At 39.2% G+C, this 13,228-nt stretch overlaps 1 protein-coding gene across 1 annotated transcript in view; it reads left to right on the forward strand.

The window, feature by feature from the left end:
- Positions 1-3,291: 3,291 nt before the first annotated feature.
- The window catches only part of IPO11 (importin 11), a 214,859-nt gene continuing 204,922 nt past the window's right edge, over positions 3,292-13,228 (forward strand). Inside the window, exon 1 of the mRNA XM_082651230.1 lies at positions 3,292-3,434. The gene's annotated coding sequence lies outside the window, so the exon portion shown is untranslated. The remainder of the gene's footprint in view (positions 3,435-13,228) is intronic.

Raw genomic sequence — 13,228 nt, forward strand, 5'->3', positions numbered from 1 at the left:
TAATTTATGTAATCAATCCTTAGTGAAAGACACTTATACTGTTTCAAATTTTTTAAAAATTATAAACAGGGACTTCCCTGGTGCGAAGTGGTTAAGAATCTGCCTGCCAGTGCAGGGGACACGGGTTCAAGCTCTGGTCCGGGAAGATCCCACATGCCACGGAGCAGCTAAGCCTGTGCACCACAACTACTGAGCCTGCGCTCTAGAGCCCACGAGCCACAACTACTGAAGCCCGCGTGCCTAGAGCCCGTGCTCCGCAATAAAAGAAGACACTGCAATGAGAAGCCCGCACACCACAACGAAAAGTAGACCCTGCTCGCTGCAACTAGAGAAAGCCCGCGCGCAGCAACGAAGACCCAATGCAGCCAAAAATCAATAAATTTAAAAAAATATAAACAAAACTGAAGCTGCTACAAAATTATATTACCAAGGGCAGATCAGTTAGTTTCTCAAAGACTTATTTTCCCAAGCTGGTAAGCTTCTAATGAGTTAATCTATAAGCAGCTAATGAACTATATTATAGAGTTGCCCAAGACCCAATTTTACCCAAGTTACAATATTAAATGAAGTGTAGCAAATTCGAAACCTTATGATTTTGGAGCACATATTGGTTTTCTATTGCTGCTATAAAAAATTGCCACAAACAGTAGCTTAAAGCAACACAAATTTATTGTCTGAGAGTTCTGAAGGTTAGAAGTCTAAAGTCATCTGCAGGACAGAGTTTCTTACAGAGGCTGTAGGGGAGAATCCATTTCCTTGACTTTCCCAGCTTCTCTGTGCTGCCTGTATTCATTGACTCATGGCCCCGTGTCGCTGTGACCTCTGCTTCCATGGTCACATCTCTCTCTCGGATACTCCCGTCTCTCTCTTATAAAGACCCTTGTGAATACATTGGGCCCACAAGATAATATTTCCAGCTCAAGATTCTTAATTGAATCATAGTAGCAAAGTCCCTTTTGGCATGAAAAGTAATATATTCACAGGTTTCAGGGACTAGGATTTGGCTATCTTTTATTCTATCTACCACAAAGCATGTATCTAAATTTGAGTCTGTGCTTCTCCAGTTAAGAATTTGAAATTACTTAATTCATGAGCATCATCTTCTAATCTGTAAAATGAGGGAAAGAATAATCTCCATATAGGGTGGTGATGAGGATAATAAACTACATGAAATGTCTACAGTTCAATGTCAGGCACTTAAAAAACAGAACAGTAACTGGCACATAGGGAATATTTAGAAGTTAGCAATCATAATATTACTGAGGCAAATAATTTGCATTGTTATTATGTATGTCTGTTTTTTGGAACCTACTTGAGACTGAGGGGTGAGGGAAGCTAATGTTTCTTTAACTTATCATTTGCTCCATCAATTTTCTGCTTTCCCTTTTCAGTTTTCAACCATTTTGGGGGGAAAGCACTGAACATATATTTATATTTTAAATATGTTCTGAACAGCCCAATGATCATGTAATTTAAATTAATTTAATATTTGTCTTTTTCTTCAAAGAACGTGAGAATATGAGAATATAGCAACAAAATGCAGTCATATGAGATTTATCCAGCTGTACATATTTGTTTTGTACATACTATATTACTAGATTTTACATTCATAGTAGCTGAAGCTAGGACCTCCAAGTGCATCTTAATTTGGTGCCCTGAAACTGTAGGCAAAATTTATGTATGTGTATTTTTCTGAGTTACAGGTTTCCTTCAATATCTGACGAACCCATTATTCCAAACAGAAAAGATCCTTCTAAACAAATTTTTTCATTTTAATTAAAATTAGGCAATTTTTTCCTGCTTTATTGCATATTCCTTACAGCCTTGTTACACAACGTGTGATCTATGAAGAGCAGCATTAACTGGAAACTCATTAGAAATGAAGACTCTCAGGCCCCACCTCAGACCAACTGAATCAGGTTCTGTATTTTAACAAGACCCCCATGTGATTCTATGCACGTTTAAAATTTGAGAAGTATTACCTTTCAGTAAAATCAGAAGATACAATCAAACAAAATAAATTTAAAAATAAAACATGCCCATAATACCATCCAACTAGTGACAAACCCTAACATTTTCGCATATACTTATTCCAAAAATGTAACCATACTGAGCATATTGTTTTGTAACCCACTCTTTCCCTAATGCATTGTGAACATGTTAACATATCAACATAATTTAAAAATTTTTTTAAATTTAATTTTTATTTTATATTGGAGTATAGTTAGTTGATTTACAATGTTTTGTTAGTTTCAGGTGTACAGCAAAGTGATTCAATTATACATACACATATATCCATTCTTTTTCAGATTCTTTTTCAACATTATTTTTAATGGCCAATTTGTATTATATATGCATGTGTCATGATTTAGTCATTCCTTTTGGTGGTCATTTAGGTAATTTTTATATTTTTTATATATATTTTATATTTTTATATTTTTACTTTCAAAAATAGCCCTTGTGTGATGAGCATCTTGTAATGCAAGGCTTATGATTGCCTGGTTCAAACCTAACACTGCTAGTTACTACTTACTAGCTGTGCGAACTTAGGCAGGTTACTTGATCTTTCTAATGTTTCAGCTTCTTCAACCTCTTAGGGTTGTTTTAAGGATTTAAATACATGATTCATCTGAAGATCTTAGAACTGTATCTGGCACATTCTAAATGATTAATGAATGTTATCTATTATTTTTATTAATCTTTGTGAACACTAAACTATTTTTTTCTAAATGTAAGAAAACTTACGTCACTAAGCTAATTAGAAGCAGAGGCAGAGAGAACTGGATTTACTCCCTTTTAATCTTTCCACTCTTGCTATCGTTCTGGACTGGAGCGCCAAGCAAGTTTAGGACCTTAAAAAAATAAATATTCGTGGAAGGGCTGACTGCTGAGAGTAGGATTATTTTAAATAATTCTTCTTTACCGAGACAGATCCGTAAAACAATGCAGTTTGGCAGCTGATATCTGGAATAAGAAAGGGAAAATGATTCTGATTTAAGCTTCAGTCAACCCAGGACAGTTGATTTTCCCAGGAGTGGGGCAGAGCCGAACTATGGTTTCCATGGTTACAGGTCGCTCAGCGTCCGGTGGGGGGGGGGGGTCCCAGCTCTCTATACTGCGCAAGCGCACAGAGCTGCCTTAGACGCCCGGCGCCTTCGGTTTCGAAGGGAAAGCTCCTCCCTCTCCTTTCGCCGTTCTCCTATCGTCTTCTGTCTTTGCCTAGTCCACGCGCTCCGGGTGTCTGTGACGCAGTATTCGAGCGCCCGCGTCGTTTGGAGCCGCGACGCGGAACATGGCGCGTTACTAGAAGCGGCTTTCGGCATCAGTAGGCGGCGGCGTGTGGACTGGAAGCGTGGGGCGCAGGACGAGCTGACGCCGCTTCGTGTTGGAGCGTGGAAGTGGGAGAGCCGGGCCATTCCGGACCGAACCAAACGGTGAGGCCCAGGCCTGAGAGCCCCAGAGCGCGGGCGAGCGGAAGGGAGGAGTGGGCTGGGCAGCGGAGACCCGAGAGGTGAGGGAAGAACGTGTGGCTAGTGGGAGGCCAGGCATAGCATTAGCGGGAGAAGGGCGGCCTGCAGGCTTGGCTCTCCGTTACCCCAAGGACCCCTGGGAGCTCGAGGCTGCCCCAGTCAGCCCGGGAGCGGGAAGCATGGTCGCGGAGGAATCAGGGCGCGGGGAGGCAGGGAGTGGGTGCCAGAATGAGGACGTAGGGTGCTCATTGTGGCTGCGTTGCGGGTTAGGGTGGTTCATTTGCCCTTGGGGGATCGGTGGTGCCACTTTTCAGAGAACGTGGTCATCTTTAGTATAAAACCACTGTATGTTGTGATTGCACCCACAGTATTGCTACTAATAGTAATACTGTGAAAGCTTTAATTGACCATTAGACCCTTGCTTGACTTTAACGAACAAGTGAAGGAAGTTATACATGTTCATAGAGGACTTACTTGCTGAGGTATGGCCGACAGTGCTCGAGCCCAGCGACTTCTGCAGCTTTATAACTTGACGGTATTTGTGATTCAGCAAAACTATTTTGAGGCCCATTGCATTTGTCATTTTTTAAAAAAATCCTTTTGTGACCTGGTGGTGAATGAGGGAAGTCTTATTTTTTCAGAGTGACTTGGCTAGATAGATAGGACTGCTAAATTGCCTCCTGGTACCAAGGTTGCAGTTGATCTCCCCTCCCCACCCCATTTGAACGGGCTCGATTGTAGTGCGCTAGTGCCCTTGCGATTTGGTTATTCTTCAGAAGGGAATAAGGAAGAGTAGTTTACAGCCATAATATTTTTTATTTTTTCTTGGATAGGGAGTTCATTACTTCGTTTTCACGTTATTTCAAACTTCTCTGTTCAGTACAGAGGTTTCAGGTTAAAGGCAGAGTGACTCTACGATATGAGGCATCCATTTCATGACATTTTTTCTTAGGTCTTTTGTCACTGAAGAAGATTTCTGTGAAATTAGATTGAAAATCTCTCCCTGTTGGTTGTGATAGGATTGTGGAATTTACCTCCTGTAACCCCTAGCACAGGGAATAGTAAAAACCGGTTTAATTATAGCAATGATTTGTGGCGATGTATTATAGCCCTAAGGCAGCTGGGCTGTCTCTGCCCTAGTTACACTTCCTAAAGCAGAAGAGAATTCTCAACACAAACAAGTTTAGTTGTGATAATACAATTGGAGGTTCTAAACAAATAGGTGAAGATTATTTGGGAATTAACATAAAAATCTTTAGGTTTAAAAAAAAACAACTTTAGGTTTTGTGACACTGTAGAATTTGTTTGCGTTCAGGATCAAACCAGAATGCAAAAGAATCTTTGTAGACATGTGACAGTTAAAGTATACTGAAGATTTTTCTAGAGATAAATACATGTGTTTTTCCAGAAATGTTCATATTTTGAGAAAGAAAATGTATTTGATTAGATAGGTTTTAACCTTTGTGTTGTATATCTGTGTACATGTGTGTGTTTGTATTTAATCTTGGGCTTCTCCTAATTTAGTGTTATTGATGGCAATTCCTTTCTTTTCCTATGATTCCTTTCTTTTCCTGTCTGCACCAAATGGGGACTATCAGTTAATTTCAGAGTGTTTCACGGAATGGCAAGACATTTCGTGCAGGTGTGAGTCTAGAATGTTTTTCCTTGGTTTTCTAAATATCAGGCTGATTACAGATAAGCCGATAATTATAAGCTTTGTAGAACTTGATCTGGATCAGTGTTCTACACCCTTGCAGCTCAAAATATGGTGTAGGCATCACCTGAAAGTTCGTTAGAAATGCACAATCTCAGGCTTACCCCCAGGTCTACTGAATCAGAATCTGCATTTTAACATGCTCTCCAGATGAATGTACATTACAGCTTGAGACACACTACCTTGGTTGGTAAAAGTTGAAGACCAAGGTCATGCACAAACCTGCATAAACATTATAGCACTTCTTATTTTTAATCTGAGGTGATCTTATGCTGATTATCAAGTCTGGTTTGTCTGGTTGAAGAAACTTAAGGCCCAGAATGGTAAGTGACTTGCACAAGGTCCCATGTTATCTAGATTTTTAAACCAGGTTCTGATTCATTGCAATGCATTTCTTTTACTAGTTACTGCTAGAGTTCACTGTATTGAAATTACTAAAGCATTCATGAATGACACTACGTAACAAACATTTACTGACTAATGGAAAGGCAGCCTAATAATCCTCTGTGTCTTTAGTAACTACTCTTGTTTCCCATGGTGGTTATTAGCCCACCACCTCCTTCCTTCCTTCCTCTTTCCTGGATAATGTTGTCTTCTGCTTCACAGAGGAAATGCAATACATTGGTGGGAACTTCATTGCTTTTTGCCCTCTTTCACCTGCATACTTGTCTACCTCTATCTGTTCATCTGTAATTGTGTTCCGAGTTTTTTCTCCTCAGGGACAGTGTTTCCTTGGTGTATTAGTTTGCTGGGGCTGACATAACAAAAAGCAGAGACTGGGTGGCTTAAAGAAGAGAAATTTATTTTCTCACAGTTTTGAAGGCTGGAAGTCCACAATTAAGGTTAGGGCAGAAATAGTTTCTTCTGAGGCCTCTCTCCTTGAGTTATAGATGCCCTCTTTCTGCCTCTTTACATGGTTGTACCTTTGTGCACTAGAACCTCTAGTGTCTCTTTTTCTCATTAAAACACCAGTCATATTGGATGAGAGTCCACTCTGATGGCCTCATTTTAACTTAATCACATCTTCAAAATTCTTATCTTCAGTACTGGGGATACTGAGGGTTAGGGCTTCCAACATATGAATTTTGGGGAATACAGTTTAGTCCATAACACTTGGTTATTCTTTTTACTCTCAACTGGTACTAACTTACCAGGATTTAAATGCACTTGTCTTAAATACACTCTTTTCACTCTAGATTCCTCTTCAATTTTATCTGTAATTATTTCCTTTAAGGTTCTTGAAAAAGTTGTCTATGTTCATTATCTCCACCTTCTTCTTATTTATTTATTTATTTTTTAGTGTGTTGAAGTCTGCCAATCCACTGCAGTCACTGAATTTGATGGGGTGATGCTCACTATTGATTTCCTTATTCTGAAATCTAATGGAATCTTTTTAATCATTTAACATTTTGACTAGTCCTCCTTGAAATTCTCTTACGTTTCTGTGACACTGTAGTCTCCTTATGTTCCTTCCATGTCTTGGTCAGTCTTTCCTTATATTTTTCTCTCTTCTCTGGCCACTCTGGCCACTTTAAATATTCATTTCACTCTATCTACTATCTTCTCCTCTCTTCTGCCTCTGCCTACTCTCCTTGAAGGCTTTCATCCTTTATGAGTTCAACTTCTATATCTATTTTGATGACTCCCAGATCTGTTTAGCACAGATCAACTCTGATACATTGTGGTTATATTAAGATACCTTAAACTCATGTCAAAAAAATTATGTATCTCACCCTTTCTGAAGTTGCTTCTCTTCTTCCTGTGATTCGTGCATGCAGCTCATCACTCAGTCAGAGACACTAGAATCTTAACTCTTCCCTGTTATTACCCTTATGTGCTAACCTTCCCACACTTAACTATATTACTGTTTACCAAATCTTGTTTTACCTCTTTCATCTACTTTTTCTCTGTGGCTACTGCCTTGGTTCAGATTATCATTATTATCTGGACTTCTATGTAAACCTTCTAAATAATTTCCATGCTTCTGAGAATGCATACCATCCCTCTGTACCTTTCCTTTTCTGTAGGCAGATGGTGCTGTTATTCTGCAATCCTTCTATGCAGACTTTCAGATAAAAATCCAAACTACCAAGCCTTGGAAATAGGGATGTTAATGATTTGAGCCTTGCTTGTTTTTGCTTTCACCTTCTGTTATTTCCTGCCTCACATTGTTTTGTCATGCTGAATTGTTTACAGTTCTTCAAAAGTGTTAGGATGTTTTTTAAAATTGAGGCACTTTTATGTTGTGTGTCTTCTGCCTAGAATGTAGCCATCACCTATCTGACAAATACCCATAATGTGCTCATCTGGATAACTTCTACTCAGCACAAATGCTGCCTTGCTCCCCTCTGGGAAGCCCTCCCCAGCCTTCCTAGGGTGAGTTAGGTCATCTTCTGACCTCCTTCCATAACAGCTTATCATAGCGCTTATACTATATTGTAATTGTCTTTTTTCCTCTCTAGACTTGAATGCAAAGACTCCCTTATTTATTTCTCAGAGTAGTGCCTGGCCATGAGAAGCTGCTTCATTGCTGAATACTGTGAATGCAAATTGAATTGCCAGGGAGTTGAAAAAAATGTGGAATGTTATATACTCTGGAGGTTATATAACCACTCAGGTTATATACTGTGAGTGGGTTTGAAAAGTCAGAGACTTGGGTTCATTTATGTGACTTTACACAGCTATAAGCGGAGATTGGGATGTAGTCATTGAATTCATTTGTTGAACAAATATTTGTTAATCACTTTCTATGTGCCAGGTACTAATTCTAGATTCTGGTGGTATTCCTTTGAACAAATCTCCTGGTGTCTGGATTTTACATTCTAATTGGGATTCTGAACAATAAACACATGTGTATTAGAATGTCAGACAGTTAAAAGTGTTACGCAGAAAAATGGAAGATTAGAAAATAGAAGGAAGGATATCTGGACTAGAGAGATTCTGGATTGAAAGGTAAGATATTTTAGATTGGGCAGTCAGGGAAGACTTATTTGATTAGTTGAAAATTTGAGCAGAAACTGGATTGAAGCTAAAGAGCAAGACATGCAGATATCTAGAGGCAGGAGATTTGCAGCCAGAGGGAACATATTCTGCAAGGGGAGGATAAGATATATTTTATGTATCTGTTCCACTAACGGTGGACAGCATATTGTCTCTAGCTCTCTCTTACTGTAGACAACTCCAAGACAAACACCCTTATCCTTGTCTCTTCCTTGTATGCCTATGCAGGAGTTTCTTTAGGTATAGTACCAAGTGTGGAACTGCTGGGTCATAGGATATTACCTGATCATAGAATGTACCCACACACACAAGCACATTTCATTCATGATGACAAGATTGCTCTCCAAAGTGGTTTTACTAATGTATACTCCTAGCAGCAGTGCATAAAGGTTTCTATTTACATACATTCTTGCCAGCACTGAATATTTTCAGAATTTGTAATTTTTGCCAATCTGATGATTATAAAGTAATACCTCTTTAAAAATATTCCTGATAAATCTTGTTAACTTTGTGTATGGTATTTTCATTGACTTTTAATTTTGGTTTTCAATTTTGCTATAGTAAAATTTATCAGGAATATAAACTCTAGTCTTTTGATACAATATTTTGGTTGTCAGGTCTAAAGATTTTTTAAATTTTGGTTTTCAGTTTTGCTGTAACAGAATTTATCAGGAAGATAAGCTCTAGTCTTGATATTGTATTTTGGTTCTCAGGTCTAAAGATTTTTAAAAACTGGTTAATTTCATTGGTATTTGACAACGCTGTGATCTAAAGGAAAAATGTGGTAGTCAATAGAGAGTGTTGGGTTGGGATAGGAGACTTGAATTCTAGGTTTCCAGAAATGTCACCAATTTGCCTGTGTGTGACTGTACAAGAGTCACAATTTTTCTCTTCAACCTTTTTAGGGCACAGTTTCTTGGTCAGTAAAACAAAATGCTTAAATTAGATATACTTACTGTTTAGAGAACTGATGTGGATGGCTCTAAGGTGATAGAAAATTATTTTAATGACTCAGAACATAATTCTAATGATAAAATGTAGAACAGTTTCTAATTTTAGGGTGTTACTGGCATACTGCCTATACATGTTTTTTTTTTTTTTTTTTTTTGCGGTACGCGGGCCTCTCACTGTTGTGGCCTCTCCCGTTGCGGAGCACAGGCTCCGGACACGCAGGCTCAGTGGCCATGGCTCACGGACCCAGCCACTCCGCGGCACGTGGGATCTTCCCGGACCAGGGCACGAACCCGTGTCCCCTGCATCGACAGGTGGACTCTCAACCACTGCGCCACCAGGGAAGCCGTATACATGTTTTAATGAGTGAATTTTTATAAATTCAAGTGAGTCCTTAGGCTGAACTCTCACAACAAGAATGAGATTCTTCTAAGACGAGTTGTATGATATCCTGGATCAGTAATTGGAAACTAATCAAAGATACGTATATTTGGAGAGGACTGATGTTCCCTTAACAGTTAGCAAAAAGTTTTGACTAAAATTTGGTCAGTTATGGTCTGTTAAATTTAGGCTGTGCTATTACTGCCATTCAAAGAACAGTATCTTCCCAAAATCAAGCGTACAGCTTTTCCTTACTATTTCTTTGACATCAGAGAAGGAACTTTAAAACCAATAAGCATAATTGCTGTTCTTTAATAGTTTTTATACAGTTGTATATTTTATTTCTTTCACCTAAAGAGGTGTCAGAGAAGTTGGTGGTGACACTAGTTGCGGCCTCACTGCTGATACTACCTTGGTGGGTGTCACTATTGTTTAGGATAAGCTCCTTAACTTTTCCTATGAGGAGGTGTTCAGTCATGGGGGACTCTCGTGTATACCAAACAGGCAAGAGACTTATTGAAGTTTATCAATGCCATTTTACTAAAAACCCCCAGTACGACATGAATACTTGGGTTTATTGGACAGGACTTGTTTCACAGCCGTCTTCTGGCACTGTATACTGTATGTAAATTATACATACTGTATAATTTACTTCTCTCTCTCCACCCACTAGCATATACTCTCCATGAGAGCAGAGATTTTTTGTCAGTTCATTGATGTATCTTAAGTGCCTAGAATAATGTCTGTCATTGTAGGTGTTCAGTAAATATTTGAATGAATGAATGTGGAAAAGTCTAATGACAGGCCAATAAGTATCAGAAACCTGATTGAGAGAACAGGATTAGAACAGAGGATGTTAGATATTCCCAGTGAAAAGCATTGTTAAATTTTATTGGCTCAATGTGCCTCATTTCAGTAGGTGAAGATACTGAGCGAATTATTCATTCATTTATTTCTTCCTTCAATTTTTTTTTATCTCTTCAGCATACTGTTTACTTTCATAGTATCTTTTATAGATATTTCTCTCTTTACTGTGATATAATTTCTGTACTTCCAGAAATATTGTTGTTCTTTGACCTCTTTTTCATCATTTCTAAAAGCCTGCCTTCCGCTCTTAGAAATTACAATCACATTATTGCTTTGTTCAGTTCATCAAACATTTACTGAGCATTTGCTATAGCCCTGACACTGTATTAGGTGCTCGCATGTATGGATGAATAAGACACAATATTTGCCTTTAAGTAGCTCGTGATTTTGTAGATGGGACTCAAAAGGAAATAGATGTAATAACAGAAGTATGTTCTATGTAGAAGAGTGGTGTGGAGGAAGGAGCACTTTACTATCTAGTGCATTTAAAGATTTCCAGGGCTTCCTTGGTGGCGCAGTGGTTGAGAGTCCGCCTGCCGATGCAGGGGACATGGGTTCGTGCCCCGGTCCGGGAAGATCCCACATGCCGCGGAGCAGCTAGGCCCGTGAGCCATGGCCGCTGAGCCTGCGCGTCCGGAGCCTGTGCTCCGCAGCTGGAGAGGCCACAACAGTGAGAGGCCCGCGTACCGCAAAAAAAAAAAAAAAAAAAAAAAAAGATTTCCAGAGCGGCTGATGTCAGCAGCTTTAGTATTCTCTGTATCATGGTCCATTAGCTGCCACTTTAAAAAACATACACAAAAATAGACAGAATTGTATCATGAGCCCTTATCTACTCACCACCCAGGTTTAACAGTTGTCAGCTCATGGTCAGTTTTGTTTCATCTTACCTCCACCTACTTCCGCTCTAACTACATTGGTCGTGCTGTTTAGAAGCTTGGTCATTTTCAGGTTTAACTTTTTTTTTGGCAAAGCTGCTTTAAGATTTCTGTTTCTCAGAGTTTGAACTCTTCCCCTGGTCTTCACAGAAATTCATTTCTTTCTTGTCTTTGACACATTGTCTTTCTCTAGTTTGCTTTTGACTCCAGGCAGTTGAACAGTTTTGTAATATTTCCTATCCATAATTCCTCAAGAATGTTTTCTGCCTCTTACTGTTCTTTTCTTAGACTTGGGCTATAGATCATGATTTGACTTGCAGGAGTTTTAACTATCTTTGAAAAAATGACATCTTCCTCACATCTCTCTGTAAGAAATGTTCCAGTGATTCATGGTAAATACTATATTGCTTATACATTTCACAAAAAGGGCTACTCGCCATTCAAGTTTTTATTCGCCCAGTACCTGTTCTTCCAGGAGGAAATTTGGAGCTTTCAAGTTCTTATGCCACTGTCTCAATGGCTTGTATCTGGCTTTTCTTCCTCTTTCTGAATATTTGTCCTTCTGTCAAATGTCCTTCTGTCAAACTACTGCATGTTTTTCTCCTTAGGTGATTTCATCCTGCTCCTCATATCACTCTGCCTGTTCTGTTCTACAATTTCTCAGTCTCCTTTATGCTACAATATTGCTTATGAATATTACATTTTCTTAAGTTCTGTCATATTTATTTTGTGTAAAGCTCAAACATATTTATGTCTTCATCTCACATTTTCTTTTGCTAGAGAAGAGAGTATTCTTTGTTTTTAATAAATTTATTTATTTATTTTTGGCTGCATTGGGTCTTCGTTGCTGCCGCACAGCCTTTCTCTAGTTGTGGCGAGTGGTGGCTACTCTTCGTTGTGGTGCACGGGCTTCTCACTGCAGTGGCTTCTCTTGTTGCGGAGCATGGGCTCTAGGCTTGCGGGATTCAGTAGTTGTGGCACGCAGGCTCAGTAGTTGTGACTTGTGGGCCCTAGAGCACAGGCTCAGTAGTTGTGGTGCATGGGTTTAGTTGCTTTGCGGCATGTGGGATCTTCCTGGACCAGGGCTCCAACCTATGTCCCCTGCATTGACAGGCAGATTCTTAACCACTGCACCATCAGGGAAGTCCTGAAGAGAGTATTTTTAATCTTCCTTTTGTTTTTTTTTGGCTGTACTGCACGGCTTGTGGGATCTTAGTTCCCCAACCAGGAATTGAACCCGGGCCTTTGGCAGTGAAAGTGCAGAGTCCTAACCACTGGACGGCCAGGGAATTCCCGAGAAGAGAGTAGTTTTTTTTTTTTTCAAACATTGTTATTTTAATGTAATCACCATTAACAGGCTATAGTAAAATACTATAGTCTCTTTAGTAAAATAAATTTAGTAAAATATAACTATAGATTTTTCTATATATATATATTTTTTTGGGTGTATAATTTTTTTTTTTTACTGGAGTATAATTGCTTTACAATGGTGTGTTAGTTTCAGCTTCACAACAAAATGAATCAGTTATATATATACATATGTTACTATATCTCTTCCCGTTTGCGTCTCCCTCCCACCCACCCACCCTATCCCACCCCTCCAGGCGGTCATAAAGCACTGAACTGATCTCCCTGTGCTATGCGGCTGCTTCCCACTAGCTATCTACCTTACGTTTGGTAGTGTATAGATTTCCATGCCTCTCTCTCGCTTTGTCACAGTTTACCCTTCCCCTTCCCCATAGCCTCAAGTCCATTCTCTAGTAAGTCTCTGTCTTTATTCCTGTTTAACCTCTAGGTTCTTCATGACATTTTTTTTCTTAAATTCCATATATATGTGTTAGCATATGGTATTTGCCTCTCTTTCTGACTTACTTCACTCTGTATGACAGACTCTAGGTCTATCCACCTCATTACAAATAGCTCAATTTCGTTTCTTTTTATAGCTGAGTAATATTCCATTGTATATATGT

The sequence above is a fragment of the Grampus griseus genome (genome assembly GCF_964374135.1).
Source record: "Grampus griseus genome assembly, chromosome: 3".
Taxonomy (NCBI): domain Eukaryota; kingdom Metazoa; phylum Chordata; class Mammalia; order Artiodactyla; family Delphinidae; genus Grampus; species Grampus griseus.